At 40.6% G+C, this 16,446-nt stretch overlaps 1 protein-coding gene across 5 annotated transcripts in view; it reads right to left on the minus strand.

The window, feature by feature from the left end:
* casz1 (castor zinc finger 1) overlaps window positions 1–16,446 on the minus strand; it is a 165,194-nt gene that overhangs the window by 77,805 nt on the left and 70,943 nt on the right. For all 5 annotated transcript variants that reach the window (XM_085781677.1, XM_085781683.1, XM_085781675.1 and 2 more), the window contains one exon: window positions 12,940–12,987. The gene's annotated coding sequence lies outside the window, so the exon portion shown is untranslated. The remainder of the gene's footprint in view (window positions 1–12,939; window positions 12,988–16,446) is intronic.

Genomic DNA, 16,446 nt, shown 5'->3' on the forward strand with positions numbered 1-16,446 from the left:
AGGGAGGGGAAAAAAAGGGACATATTTCTGAAGGCTCGCTCCGTAATCATTTTAGACAGATAGCCTTTCCCATCGCAGATGAGCAAATATTTGTAAACCAGCTATCTAATGGAAAATTATAGTGAAATTAGAGTGAAATTCATGACAGTGAAATCCGATTATCTGTAATTCTATTATGCCATCTTAGCCCACACAGCATATTTTTGTAGAGTTTTTTCCATAAATACCTATGCCAGGGGTCCTGCTAATCAAATTAAATTGAAATTCATCTTCCCATTAAATTCAATTAGCTGCAATTTCTAAAGCCTAACAAAGATTTTAATTACTAAATTATGAAATTCTCCCTAGCCAAATTGGGGAGAGAAAAAGTGCATCCCCTGCATCTGAAAAACAAACCCATGAAAGGAAATTGTTGATCAAAAAAGATATCCAGGGGAAAATAACATTAGGGAGAGCACTGGGGCCCTTATTCAGCGAGTCTGGGTGGGGAGTGACGTGTGCCAAGCGCTAGGCTCCTGGGCCGGAGGAAATGAACTTAGCTGAGGTTCTCTCTGTCTCTAAATGTCTGCCCTCAGAGTTATTATGCTGTAATTGACTAATTGACACCTTAATTTCATTTATGGGGCTCCTGTGTTCATAAAGCAACCTCTGGGTGGGGCAGTGGTCTTGAGCGGAAGCAAGGAAGTCAACATCCAGGACACCAGGTAGGGCCTTAGGCCTTCAGTTCTGTCCACAGCAGATGACGATTATGCATTTGATAATGAAATGGTCAGGAAGAACATACTGACTTAGCAGAGGCTTAAGGAGCATCTTACTCGTATGCTTAAATCCCTCTGATGCATGCTGATGGGTAATAATCATGCGTGTCCAGTCTTACAATCTGTCACTGCGGACACATATGACCTTCCTTCAGGGTCAAAGGAGTTTATTTTTAGGAAGTGGGCTTTTAAAACTGTCAAAATGGGCATCAAAGTGATGCTTTTTGGCTGTTTGAGGCTTCCAGGTAACTGTGGGTGCATGTTGTATTGTTATGTCTGTGTGTCAGCTGAGCTGTGGGTGCGACTGACGGCAGGAATTACAGCTGGAAACGTTTAGTTTAGAGCACACTGCTAATAGGACAGCTCTGGGGTCTCAGGTCAGCCACTAGGTCCATTTCCCAGCCACCCCCTGCTCCTCACCAGTGGGCCACTAAAATAACAGCTCAGCACCCTCTGTGGACTACAAAGCTCCATCTGAAAAGGCACCTGCTGCTGTTATTCACTTTAGCCCCTTTGGCAGCTCACTCTGTCAGTTTAAAGGACACGTAGAAGAGAAAGACTGACTGGGAAATGATGAATTATTTAAGTATGATGTCTAATTGTTTCAAGGCAGACATCTTGTTTCTGCAAGGTAAAGGCTTGGGGGTGGGTGTGGGCGTGCATGGTGGGGGGAGGACTCTTTGTGAAGAGGTCTGTCTACTGTGTAATGCAGGCAGTCTCGTACTTGAAGTGGCTGGGTAAATATGACCAAACTGAAACTTTAATCTGCTTTTTCCACACCCAAGCTGGCTGGGTATTAAAGATAATCTTTTTTGTGTGTCATATGGTGGGAGATATAGATGGAGCTAATTTTTTAGAGACAAATCTGATATTTGTCAACTGGTTGAAAAAAACCTGGGGATTTTCTCCTAATCCTCCCTTGGATGTGAAGGCGCGTTAACAGCAAAATGCAGATGGTGTTCTGTGCATGGAGAGTACCCAGCACTCAGCGCACTGCATACGGAAAGGCGCACGCTAGCCTCGCTAGGGCTCAACACAACCTGCAGATAGTGAACCCCCCCGTCACACAAACACACACACACGCATTCAATTAACAAGCCACTTGTGAAAGCAGAGGCATAGTAGTTTATTCCAAAGCGCAAACTTTGCAAAATACATTTCTTGGTTGTTTCTCTTTACTTTTTGTTTCCTTGCTGACATAACATCCTTACTTCTAGGCTGTGCTCATCAAATATTCAGCTCCAACTCAATTCCAATAAGGAAAAGAAAACAAATTATAAATAAAATGAAGGCATAAATCTTTCAGGATCCTAATTCTAACTTTCCCTTGGAGTGTTTCTGTCTTTATTTTGTCACATTAAGCAGTTTTTCTTTCCGTTCCCACTGCTAGGCGTGGCTGATTTTACACTGGTGGAAGGAGCCCTTTATTCTACTCCTCTCTTGTTTTGGAACACTCGGCATTTTGTGGTGTCACTTCTTTTATGCACAATTATCACTTGTGTAACTTCTGGTTTTGTTTTTATGAGAGATAGAACAATAAAACCTCTTTTTTTGGTGGCAGTGGGACTGTTGTGAGCTCACTGTCAATGCTGTCTGACTACAACCAGTCGCGACTGTGACACAAAGCTTGTCCCATCTGCCTTATCTTATCCAGTGTTTTGGGAAGATATTTGCTCTGGTCATTTTAACACCAGAATGCAACATGGCAGAGCACTTTGGAGGCATTCCTAAACTGCTTTGTGGCTCCGCATTACATTTGACATTGCATTGATAGTCGTTCTGTGGCCTTTCACAGACATCAGGTGAAACATTTTGAAAACACGTTCTACAGTAAGAATAAACAACTCTCGGAGGAACATATGGTGTATACACTGAAATACAACAGACCTCGTTATTGCGTAGATGGGTTTAAGGATATGTGGTCCTAAACCAATTATTGAACATATAGCTATGATTACTAAGGTTGACAGTATGGGACAAAGCAGATTAATGTCAAGAGGACAGGGGAGGACGCTGACAGCATAAAACCTGTAATAGGTGCAGAGGGACAAACTATAATGACCTGCAAACTCCAAATAAACTCAACTTATTTGCCTCCACCTACACCCTCTTACACAACAATGGTTGTTTTTCTATTGGCATGATGATGAGCCAATGTGTGGGTAAACTTAATACAATGAAACAATACTTTATGGATCTTGTTTCTTTATTTATCACAAATGTCGATTGTAAAAATAGAATACCAAAGACTGCTGACAGATTCTATCTCACTGTGGTGTATCCTTTTCTACAATAGCAGTAACAGTGTAAAAATGCAACAGGCGAAGAAGCTGCATCACTCTGCAGTGTGTGTGTGTTTGTTCTGCACGAGATAAAGCTGACTTGTATTGATTAGTCCTGCTATAGAGAAAAGTTGACATTATACGAACTATGAAATTCAGCATTTTTTTAACCTTCAGCAGTGCTTGTCATTCGCTTGTTAAATAAATATATAAATATACACCAGGAGGAAGAAAAGGAAGGGGGAAAAAAATCGCTAAAGCTCTTTTGCTGTAATTGGCTGAATAGCAAGGGCAGCAGAAAATTTACAGGCAGACAACAGTGTGAAGGGGACTCGGTCACAGTGCAAAACTAAGCCCTCAGCACCAGCAAGGGAGTAAGCAAGCCAGAGCGGCGAGCAATCGTCTAGGTGCCTGTCTGGCATATCTTAACTAACATGAGGCACTTGTCTCTCCCTAGCTTTGGCGGTAAGCTGCAGATCACAGTCCATTTTCTGGACAAGTTAAGTAAATAACCCAAGCAAGCATGCAGAAGACAGTGACAGGGAAAGAGAAATCCCCCAAAGTCACAGTGGTGACACTCTACTAAATCCAATCAAACTGAGGAGGGAGAGGGAGAGGGAGAGGGAGAGGGAGAGGGAGAGGGAAGACAGGAGGAAGATATCCTCTTTGCTGCCTGTGTGTGTCCAACAGCATTGATGCAATAACACCTCATTCAGTGTTTAGCCCTTCTCAAAGGACAGGGAGGGATAACACTTTAAACCCTGTGGCTTTATCTCCTGCAGATTTTCCATAAAATGCCAAGCCAGGGAGCCGGGGCCATGTGACTACCATGTAGGTCAGGGCAGATGGGGGGTAGAGAGTGTGGGAGGTGAAGGGAGAGAGAGTGTGGATGGGGGGGGGGGGGTTCTAATGGAACTGTTGAAAATAGCAAGCGGTAACCAGATTAGATCAATTAAGATTCTGCATGTAGCTGTGTATGAATACAGAAACACTGGGAATTGAGACAGCTAAATGTAAAGAGAGACAGCTACCACAAAAACACACACACACACACACACAGCAGAGGTAAAAGGAATGCACTTTTTGTTAGATATGAAGTGGAAATTATTGCTAGTTTTTATCCGCCTTGCATTGCATCCAGTATATTTAGCACTTTGCCTCAGACCCTTGGAGCATGTTAATGATCATTTAATATTTGAGAAGGTGCAACAGACATATAACATGGAGAGAGCAATGTCAACACATGGGAGTCCCAATGTCAGTTAGGTAAAATAAAACTTCAAACACTAGGCCTGCATCCTCTCTGCATCAAAGATGTGACTGAGACCTTGAGCCACCTACACTTCTGGTAAAGCTACGTGTATGTGCCTTTTGAATCCCCTAACAACACAGCCAACAACATGTTTTACAACCAAGCTTAGCAGATGTAAGTCAAACTGTTAGATTCTTCAAGTCGGGACACATTTAGTGCAGGAGCAGCTGAGCAGCTTGAAGCCGTTTTGTGGTCGGTTATATTTTTAAGATTGAAAACTCTTAATTAACTCTGAATACATACTGTAGTAACTTCCTCTTCCTTATAGTAGTCAATAATTAGGCAGCTTTTTGTGGCACTGAACTGAAATATATTTCTGAGGTTTTACAATTTGTGACATCCATAGGTAAAGTCTGTGCCAACAAGCCTGTGATATTGGGAATAACTGAGCGATCACTGAAAACAGTCGATCTGTTATGTAACCTTTGCATACCTGATTTACAATTTTACATACGTTATCTGTGTGAGAAACATGTGTGATAACCCTTGACTCAGAGTAGACAAACAGTCAGTTTATGCTTTTGCACCTCTAAGTAGCTAAATCCTGACCTTCTAGCTACAGTCCACAAATTCATTGCATCCTTGCCTGCACATCTTGGTTTCTATGAGTACATTTTCTGGTGAACTGGTTGATCATTATCCATGACATTTTCAAAATACCGAGATATGTCAATATTCTGAAGCTCAATGGGCTTGTATAATTGAACTAAGGGCCCTTGGTTTCCATATGCTGAGGGCACATAAGTTCCCAGTGGAATACCAGTGACGCTTGATGGAATACAAAAGATGGACAGGATTAAGCTTTGTGCTGTTGACTGACCTTGACCTATTTTTTGACCTACACCCTCACTCAATCACATCATTCTTTTTTGATCAATATAGCTCAGGTGAATGTGATAAAAGATGTGCCTAAATAGTGACTGTACCCCTCTGGATGTCTTTATTTTTGTATAAGTCCGGGGCTCCAGTGGCTACCTTTGTATAACCAGGCCTCAATCAAACGCAAAGGCACTATCCCTGTGAAAATAGTATTGATCAAAACTAGCATCTATCCATGCATAAGAGCTTGTTTCAATTGATTTTTCCTCTTTGAGCTGAAAAATATAATAGAGTTGATATGAATTACAGGGTGTTTTGCTTCAATTCATCAACAAAACCCAGATAACACTTGCCGTTGCCAGGGAAACATGATAACAGTTTTTTGTCTGTTTTTCAACAATCAATTACTTTAATGCGTTTTGCTAGTGTTTAGAGACAAACACCCTTTTTTGTGCAAAAGCCACCTATACTGTAGATATGTGGTTTACAGCACAAACATGAAACATATGGGCTTCTGAGAGGGCTGTGGAAGATCAACATTTCATTCCACTGCAAATAAACACAATCTTAACACTGCTGGGCTAACAAAGCTCATACAATACAAAGATACATAGGCCTACAACATAATTATATTAGGCTACATTTTGTTCTATGGCATTATTTAATGTGTGGACTAGAAAGCTAATACTTTTATAAGCTATATACACACACACACACACACACACACACACACACGATAAGATAACATTATATAGATTCTATTCAAATATTATAGATAGAATATTAATTCTTCAGCAAAAGTTGATGCCCACTTGTTTCCCTTCAAACTATCTGAGTTGTCACGTTATATTCAAAGATTTAGTGTCTCTAATTCCCAAGCTCAAGGCTGATCAGTGTTATTCTAGTGACATCTCTACTAAAGCCTTCTGACATTAAGCCTTTATAAGACAGTTATGGGTATTACTCCAGTCTTGCAACATAAACTACTTCTTATTCCTTTACCATCATGTTTAAATAAAACAGCTACAGCAACAGATTAAACTCAATAGGCCCATTGGCTACCTCTTGCCTTGTTAACAGGCTATTATTGTAGTGTTATCCTTGGAGTGTCTTCTGTGTGTTTTAGGTTTGGGGTCTTAATATTACTGATGTAAGTGAGGTGCAGTCTCACAAAGAAATACAGTAGTGATGCTTGTTTATATCTGTTTCACTGTCATTGACCAAATCTCCATTCACATAATTTTGACCAGTAAAATACACTACTGTAATAAACCAATATGAACGGATTTACAATGAAAAAATAAAAACACGGAAAATCTAACCAGACTTCCCCCTCAAATTACACTGGGCAATGGTAAAGCGGGTGAAAAGATACGTGCCATGGTAAATCAAGCGCTTACCTTGCAACTAAAGCTGGTCTATCCTGACCCCTCAATTTAAGTTAGAACTCACCAAAGTTAGATGCAACAAAAAATACAATGATCCTGAAACTCTGATGTACTGTACTTGTTGTGTCAAGTGCTAAGGTTAGCACACTCACGCACTAAACTACCTTCTCCAGCTTTAAAGAATAACAGAGTAACAGTAACCCCAAGTTTGACAATGTTGAAAGAGCTCATTACTTTTTAAACAGAAATTTAAACTGGCCTGCACATATGATGTCTAGTGATTGGACAGGTTGGATTGGTTGGGTCTGTCTGTCTGTCTGTCTGTCTGTCTGTCTGTCTGTCTGTCTGTCTGTCTGTCTGTCTGTCTGTCTGTCTGTCTGTCTGTCTGTCTGTCTGTCTGTCTGTCTGTCTGTCTGTCTGTCTCTCTCTATCTATCTATCTATCTATCTATCCATCCACATATGGAGTAACAAGAATCATACATTTATCTTTTAAAATGGAAATGGGGTAAGTGGAACAACCACTTTAAGTTATGGTGGTTATCATGGGAATAACACAGAATTGCCATATATATATTTTTATTTTCTTCCAAAGGCTTCCAATTCTGTCTCTTAGGCTGGAAAGAAACTCATTTCAGCTGTTTGTATTTGCAATCTTTTTTTCTGTCACTACCCAGAGCTTATGAGCATTGGTAATGACAGAAACATGGATTGACTGGTAAATATAGAGAGCTTGGGAGCGCTCTACCAAATGCCAGTCAAGCTCATGTTCCATTTTACCCACTCGTGAACAACAGTCACAGATACTTGAAATCTTTTCATGGGAGCAACAACTTGCTCCCTTCAGAGGGACATCCCACCACTGTAGTGCATAGTGTGGGGTCACAGTTCACTGAAGGCAACAGGATAACATCATCGGCAAAAGTAGTGGTGTCCAAAGCTCCAAAGCTCATAGGGAAAGTGTTCTTGGTGAAGAACACATAAATAAGATCCAACTTTGGCTCTACTTCGGGACACATATTGTTTCCTTGATACATGTGAACTTGATGGGCAAGGAGCACAAGATCTTCTCCATGTTTTCACTGGACCTCTTGCATCTGAGGTTTGGAACTAGGTGGGTGCACCCTTTCGAGCACATTTCGAGGCATTTGCTTTCTCTCAGAAGGAGAAGTTTTCCGTTTCATTATTTCAAAAATGTGATCCAGCACAGGCTGTTAGGAAAAGGCTAATCTAAGTGGCTACTAAATGAGAAGTGGGCAAGGCTTCCCTCAAGACTCTGCAAGAGTTTCTCTTAAATGTTCTTTCCAACTCTTAACAATACACTCAGTGGAGTTAAGCACGCCTCCTGACAACACCCTGAGCAAGGTCCTGCCTCTTTGAACATGAGTGGAAGTTCATCTTCACCCTGGTCATTTCCAATATCTTGTTGTTTTTTTTACCTTCACAACCACTTTGGCTGCAGTTCTCCAGCCTCATAATGGCATCCTGCTGAATCACATGGACAAACAACAGTCAAAAACCTGCAGTTACATAGAAATGACATCATTCTCTGGTGAAACTCCAATACAGACAGGATCTCTGACTATCACAACACACGGAGCAGCGAGAGCTCTCATCCACCCCTCACTGCTCCATGAAAAAACATAAATCAACGAGCACCCAGGTTTTGGCTCCAGAGGCCATGCTATGCATGAAGGTGGGGCCATCTAAACAAGATAGTACTGCTGCTACCTCAGGCCATTTCCCCACCAGAGCTGTGCCACGGTAGATTATAATGCATGTGAAAACTTTCAAGATTTTACGTTACTTGCAAATTTAACTTCTTTTTTTTTTTACATTCAATTGTTATAACATTTAAAGCTCCAAGAAATAACTGTTTAAAGTTAATAATTATTTAAAGTTTAAATTAGATTAGACTTATCTAAGTGACTTTACTATTTATTTACTATTCATACAGTATGCTATTTAATTATAAGTATGTATAACAAAAAATCTAGAAAAGCATGAAAGATGTATGTCTTTTATACGATGGACATTTTCAGGGCCAGACCACAGAAACTCTCATCATTACCCATCATAGCAGACATTAATACAGCACTTCTGACTTGTTAAATGGATAAAAAAAACTTCACTTATTGACAAACTTTCTTTAAGCTCAACAGTCTCACCCTATCCAAGTCTTTGGACTGAAAATAATATGATGCTCCATCTTTCAAAGATGTACTTTTCCTAAAGCATTGTTGATTGCCCTGTGTCCATTACTTGGAAGGATTATGATAATATTCCACATTGTGCTCGGCGTGATGCACAGGAAATTCAATACTCAAAAGGTTAATGCAATCAATTAGGATGACAAAGGAGTAAAGTAAAACCCTCCTGCTCGTGGAAAAAAGAGACAGGAGAGGAGAGGGGGAGAAAAGGTATTGAAAGCTTGAATGGATCCACAGAGAGAAAAGAGGCACTTGAAACGACAGAAAAATGGCATTTATTCAACGTGTATCATCCAAGGCCAACTAAATGAAACCTACACAAAGTGCAGGCACAAAGAAAGATAAAATAGCTCTTAGATAGTGAATTGCATCATTCAGCACTCAACCAGTTGTAATTGAACAATACAGTAGCAATATTTTTGTTTGAAGGTAATAAGATACCTAAGCCAAGGAAAACGTGCCCAGCACTAGAGGCTTGAACATCGATTCCTAATGCTCGTAATGTTCTATGGACTTTTCCCCTGTTCTGAGTCAAGTTTTGTCTCAGCACTCTATTCCCATGTGCATTGTTGCACGGTCTGAATATTAACAGCATGACGATTGTGTATGGGAGAGATATCTTTTGTTATTTAGATAGATGTTACAATGCTATACAACACAAAGGAGTCTCATCATTGCAGATAAATGGATAAAGTTGGATGGCAGTATTGAGCTCTACAACCATTGTAATAATCCATATTACCTTTTCAGGCTCAGTCTGTCAAAATGGTGATGTATTAATCACATTTCAGCAATCCTCCGTGGCTAATGATAATGTTATGAGAGTCTGGGTGGCAATATTTCGCTAACGTCTGCAACGCCTATTTTCTGCTGATAAGTTGTGCAAGGAGAAAAGCCTAAAACCTTGTAATCCACTTAGGTAAGGCAGTAGACTTACCTACTTCTGCAAACACACAACCTTATAAATCTACTGCACCTTCACATTCTTAAAGACTGCTCGGCTTGAAAAAAAAATACACATCCTTAATCCCACTTTGTACCAAACAAAGACATGGTTCACATTTCAAACAGTTGCACAAGTCAAAGAACCGTGCAGGCACAAGCCCTAAGAGATGCACTGTATGTGTCCTTAAGTCTCATTCACACTTGCAACAGCAAAAAGCCTCAAAATGCAGGATGTCAGTTCCACCTCCAAACTAATACAATTTATTACTCATCTTCAGCAAGTAAGCTATTTGACATTTTGTTCTTGAGTGGAGAGTAAATTAAAAAAAACAGCAAAGAAAGGATCAGACTTAAAACATTGATTTTCTGCCAAGCTCTCTGAACTACAGCCTTTTTATATTCTACATTTTCCTACGTCCATTCAGCTCTGCAATGAACAAATAAAGAGGTATGTGGACAACAAGCACAAAAGCTGGGGTTAGGCGGTAACCAGGGCTTTATGTTCAAGCCATAAGAATTCCACTTTTTTTCGGGGCCACAACTGCTGTAATTTGACCTACATCACATTTTTCTGTTTGGGCATTTTCGGGTCCGGCAGCCACGTCACAGAAACAATGGCCCAAAATGGGCTTTGAAGTCAGCCCTGAATAAAAACGGTGGGGCTGACACATGAAATGCCCTCACAGCTGGGCTGCCCCCAGTCAAAAGAAAAACAAATACTTTGAATGAGAGGGGGACACGCCGCTCCTGTCTGAGCTTCCTAGGGCCCTGAGCCACCACCGGGAGGTGGGCTTTCACGATATGCCCGTAATGATGGATGGATTGGGAGGAAAGTCTATTCACATGGAGATGTTACATCATAAATATTTACACAGGGCTGCCGTTTCCATGTAGCCTTTGCTTGTTTTGACACACTGAAAAAATTTAAAAGGAGTAAAAGTATACGGGAGAGAAAATTGTGGAAAATGAGACGGCAGCTTCTCATTTTGTTATTGTACAATACTGAGTGATACAATAAGACTAAATTGAGTTTCATGAGTTGTTGCTCTTTTTTCTCAGTGAGACAAATTATCTTTCCTAGGGCTAACTGTGGGCTTTATTTACCTTTACCCATGACTGAGCCAACTCCTGTTTATTAGAGAATTATTGTCCTTCTACACACAAACCCTGAAAAGCCAGCAAAACACTAAACAAAGTGAGTCTAAATTTCAATTATCAGTTGTTATCAAACCAATTTCCTTGTTTTCCGTGAAGAACTACAAGTAGAAACGAGCCTCAGCAGGGCCGAATTACAAAAGACATATTATACACTCATTTTTAGTAAATCGTCAATTTACTCAGCAGCCATTCCCAATCTGCCTGATCTTTCACCCTTTTACCTCTTCAAAAAGAAATAAGAGAGAGACACCATTCTTGTTGGTAAGCAGCTCTACAAATTTCTGCTCAGTGAGCTCAATTAAAAGCCTTGAAATCCCCTGAGATTGTCCCTGGAACCAATGAAAACAAATTTGGCAGTTTAATTTTCCTCCCACTGTCTAAGAGAGGGACTCCGCTCTAGTGTTCCCTTGACTAAGTCTGTGGGGGCCAAAGAGGAGAGGGGGGATGTCATGCCAGCCCTGTGTTGGAGCCAGCTGGCCTTTATGATTAGCTGCATTAACATATATCAAAAGCCAATTAAACTAACTGCACTCAGTTATGTTGTTGTTTTGTGGTTGGACAAGGGAAGACTTAAGTTAGGTTGTGTAGTCTGCTCTGCAGTTTGACTCATAGTTTGCTACACAGGACTTCCAGAGCAACCTGTTCAAAGATGTCTATGTGTGTGTGTGTGTGTGTGTGTGTGTGTGTGCGTGTGTGCGTGTGTGTGTGTGTGTGTGTGTGTGTGTGTGGAAGTGCACATCCAGCTGTGAGGGGAACTTGAAATCTGGTTTCGTGTGTCTCATCCTCCTGTTGCTTATTGTATCTATGTGGAAATCTGTGGATAGTGTCATCATCATGTTGTAGGGAGGTACACTGGGCATGTATCTGGGGCTCTGATTGATGCAAGGAGTGTGTCTTCTTTCTGGTGTGTGAGTGACACCACCAGAAACAAAGGAGTGTGATGTAGCCCTCCGCCTCAATTCACGGCCATGCCACCCCCCAGTGATAGTGAGGGTCTCTGATTTGACATGAGACAGCTCACGGTGTCACTTCTGAATGTTTAGATCCCTCTTGACTAGGAGGCCAGGGGCAAGGGCTGCTGTATGCATCCTCATGACAGACTCCCACATCAGCATTGTGCTCATACCAGCTAACATCATTAGCACAGAAGGTTTCATCTCAGGCAGGGAAAAAAAAGCAACCCAGTTTCTTCAAGTCACAAGTCATTAGTGTCCTCTCGAGAGTCAAATTGTACAGAGGCAGATTTTTTATCAGCAACAAAAGGTTTTATACTCTTGTTAATTTGGTGGATGTCATCTGTACTTAGATGTCTGTGTCTAATGTCTGCTACAGTAATAAATGCCATATTGTGGAAAAATTATATTATTTTGTCAGATGACAATGGGGGATGTTGCCACAACAACATCTAGACATAAAGCAGGCATAAAAGAAGATTAAGTTAAAATTAACAGAACGTAACCTGGATAACAAGAATACGGCACACAAGCAGGCAAAATTATGAGAAATGATGGTGATAAAATCCATACTTTTATAGGACTACCGGCAGCGTAAAGCTTTTCATATTGTAGTTAATTAATTATTTTCCAATGGGTTGGTCTGCGTTCACTCATGTATTTTTCTATCTGGAGTCAACCCATCAACAGCTGTATATGTCAGGAAGCTAATAAAATGGCAGTTTTATGTGACAAAAGCACCGTATTGTTGTTGTAGTTTTGAATTGTTGCAGCCTGGTCGAGTTTCTAACAGACAGTGTTGGGGTGCGTTTGCTGAGTATAGATCCCTCATAGCAAGACAGAGAGAGAGAGACAGACAGAGAGAGAGAGAGAAAGAGAGAGAGAGGCCCTCTTTGGAAAACAGATACATCAGTGTGCCTGTATAGTGTACGACATTGCTGTGAGTTAATCAGTTGGAAAATAAAACGGTGGGATTCTAATAAGTCATTTGTCAATTTTTACAACCCCCAGACACATTGATCCATGGGGATTAATGAAGATGCCTGATATTGTTGTAGATATGAACAGGGGAGATGGTGGGGACAGTAATCAGTCATGTTGGGGATTTGTCCTACCTCGTTTTCTCTTCCTGGGGAGTCACTCCATGCAGGGGCTCACTTCATCTGAGAGGGAGAGCAAAGGAGAAACATTAAAAACCCAGGTGCTGATTATTCCGATGCATATGCTTGCACATACAGTACATGCTCTTGTGAAATCCATGCATTCACCCAACTCATCTAATCCACAGCGGCTGGCATGATGTAACAAGCCTTAGGATGACACCAAAGGAAAATGTGTACTTTTTTTTTGTGTTGAGTCTCGTCTGTTTGATTTTACAGTATAGAAAAAGCTCAAAGATATACAGGCTCCAAATCACAGCTGGGGGAGAGAGGCTGGTGATTGAGGAAGGAGACTGTAGTCTGTAAAGCCCACTGAAGCATTACAAACTGTTGTAGAATACACATAACTACGTCTGTGCATTTTCCAGCCGTTTGCGAGCAATAATTTACTTGAGGGCAGTAATGTTAAACTCAAAAGTTGGTAGATATTTTTAATAGCAGATTCCGGCTTCCTAACCGAGGGTGGCTCGATACAGTCTCGCAGAATAAAGAATAAAACAACTACAACAAATCACTTTCCTATGAAACCTCAGAAGCAATACCGACTAGGGCAGGGATACAAAGATCTTTTTAATCAAGCTTTGTTAGACAAAGTACATATCTGTGGAGTCACGCAGGGACAGTCTGAATACAATGCTGCTTCCTTAGTCATGCTGTCTTCAAATGCTAGACATGGCTAAAATACTTTTGATAATGACAGCTATATACCTTCTTTCTCTTATATGTAGAAAAGTGCAGTGTCTTATATGACATTCATTAACCCAGACAGTGTTACATCAGGACAGAAACTGACTTTGGCAGAACCAGTTGAGTCACTCTTAAATCCTCTCAAAAGTTTTCTAACCTTGAGAGCCCATGCATCCCAGAAAAAGTAATAATAATTCTAACCTGATCTTCCTACTTATTTTATATCTCCCCTCAGCAACCTAACTTCTTCTCGGCAACAGTGCAGTTATTAATTCATGAGGCACTAATTAGTTCTTTGTTTAATTTTGTGTTAAACAGACTGACCGGAATGATAACGACTCGCGCTGTAGCGCTTCGGTCCCATGCCACTCCTGTTTGCTACAACAAGGGAGCATCGTGCGACTAGCATGATGAACCCAATTCCCTTCTAAGTTGCACTTCATTAAGTCAAAATGTGACAAGGAGCTTAGAGGAAGAACTGGCAGATCTGATCATACATAACAATGCAGGCCCAGTAAGTTTGAGGGGAGGTGTGGGGGGTGCTGGTGCGGGAGGTGGTGTGGGGCTGGGGGATGGGGGGTAGTGGATTCCAGCATGCATGTTGATAATTTTCTATTTTTAACCCTTGGGGGCCGTCTTTCATTTTCCTTTAATTGTTTTTGTTCAGAGCTGCAGTGTCCTCTTTTTAAATTGCAGCTCCTATCAACTCCCCTGATCAACCCCCTGTGCAACATTGCAAGCAGACAAGTAAACAACAGGGTTGCCCTTTTCCATGATGTAGTGCAGATGCTACAGTAAAATGGGTGACACCTTCCCACTGCTCACACGCACCCATGTATATGTATATGCACCTATTCAAGAGCAGTTGCATGACATTTCAAAAGTGGTGGCGACAAAGAAAAAGAATTTGAAAAAGAACTTTTTTTGGCCTTGTAAGTTGAAAAACCTGCTTAGTGGAAACAAAGGCAGCAGACAAATACTCATTCAGAACAAAACAATGCATCAAGGTTGTTCCATCTTCCCATATCTTACATACCGTCTTCACGATGTTTTTGTCGAGCATGAATTTGAAAAACATATTTCTTTAGACTGTCACTTATCTATGTTGGGTTTTATGTTAAGATACTTCAAATTTCCTTGTACACACCTGCTGTCTGTGTTCTTTTAGTAACCCCTTAATTATACACACCAGTGTCACATGGCAGCGTATACTGTCAATAATGTCTGAATTCCAAGACAAGCTTTATGTATAGTAGGTAAACCTAACCCTTCAATAAGCTACAGTCGCTGACTTTGTACATGTGGCACATAGCGCTTTCCTTTGCAAACCAGGATATTCTTCACAGCAATTCATCAGCTGACAAGCTCCGCTAAGATGTTTAGCCTCTCCAAGTAGCTTCGCACTGGCTGAAGATATGATAAAATCAAAAAGCAGACAAGTAATTACACTGTATAATAGGCAAGATTGGCATTTTCAAAATCATTTTCATGTGGATGGAAATGACATTGCATAGACTATTCTGTATTCACTGGTGCAGATAAATAAACAAGGCATGGAGAAGAAGGGGGGCATACAGAACGCACAGTACAATGGCAAGCAGGTCAGTAATTAGAAACTCTGTTTGCACAGTAATAATTTTAATATATTCATCAGGAAACAGAGCATGCCTAGCATGATAAAATCCCATCAAGGAACATATCCCGACTGCCTTAACCTTTTAAACAGACTGCCAGCACATTGTTGAGAACCTCAAAGAACTAAATAAATAAATAAAGACAGAAGTTAAAATAGCATGCAGCTACACCCATGCCTATATTTTGAAATTCCAACAATTACCAGCTTCCAGTCATTTAAGAACAGGGATATGCGACGCTTTGCTTCACACAATACTTAAATTCTTAAATATTGATCATTCCCCACCAGCCTTCCAGCCAGTGCTTCTGGAGCTTTTGGCCTCTTTATCCAAGTGTGAACGGACTAAAGCGCTCCACCACTGAAACACATTCAGCTCTAAATGCGTTCGGTTTAAGGAGCAACACATGTGTGTAACCTTGTTTGTTATTGAAGGTGGCAGTGATGATGCTATGGAAATTATTGCAAATTGCTTAAAGGACTCCTGACACGCAAAAACCTTGACCTCATGATGCCATTTCCTCAAGACGGAGGAATACGTAATTGTTAGAGGAATTTAAGGTGGAGCACAGAGGTAATTCACGATGAACAACATTTTTACATAAAGCAAAACACCCAAACACCACTGATGTGTGAAATACGTCATGGCTGAATGTATGCATGCACATTGTAATGCCATAGGGTTAGTGTTATCCACACCTACATACAGTAAAGTTCTATTAAAAATTAGTAAACAAGTTAAGCTGATACGAGACTCTCTTATTACAAATTTAAATAACAGAAACACACAAACAAAACGTGTGTTTCTGCTCAACTGAACAGAGCAGTTTAAAATAATAACCCTCTTTTCTGCAATGACTGCCAATCTATTGTCTAAGTTTCCTGGTTTCATTTCCCACACATAAACTCAGAAACTTACAAGTTTACGTGACCTCATTCAACATGAAACAACCTCTAATTACATGAAGTGGAAGCCGCAGCAAGAATACACTTCTCACTGAATAGGTCTCTACTTTGTGTCTTCTTGTCTGTATTTCATTCTGGCGTTTTGAACACTGAGACAGAAACTGACCATTTACTCATGCATATTTGACAGCACCTAGTAGGCCCCTTTTTGTGCTGTCACTTCTGGCTCCTATTCT

Source organism: Trachurus japonicus, chromosome 7, assembly GCF_045865225.1.
Source record: "Trachurus japonicus isolate A0001 chromosome 7, Traja_1.0".
Classification (NCBI taxonomy): Eukaryota; Metazoa; Chordata; class Actinopteri; order Carangiformes; family Carangidae; genus Trachurus; species Trachurus japonicus.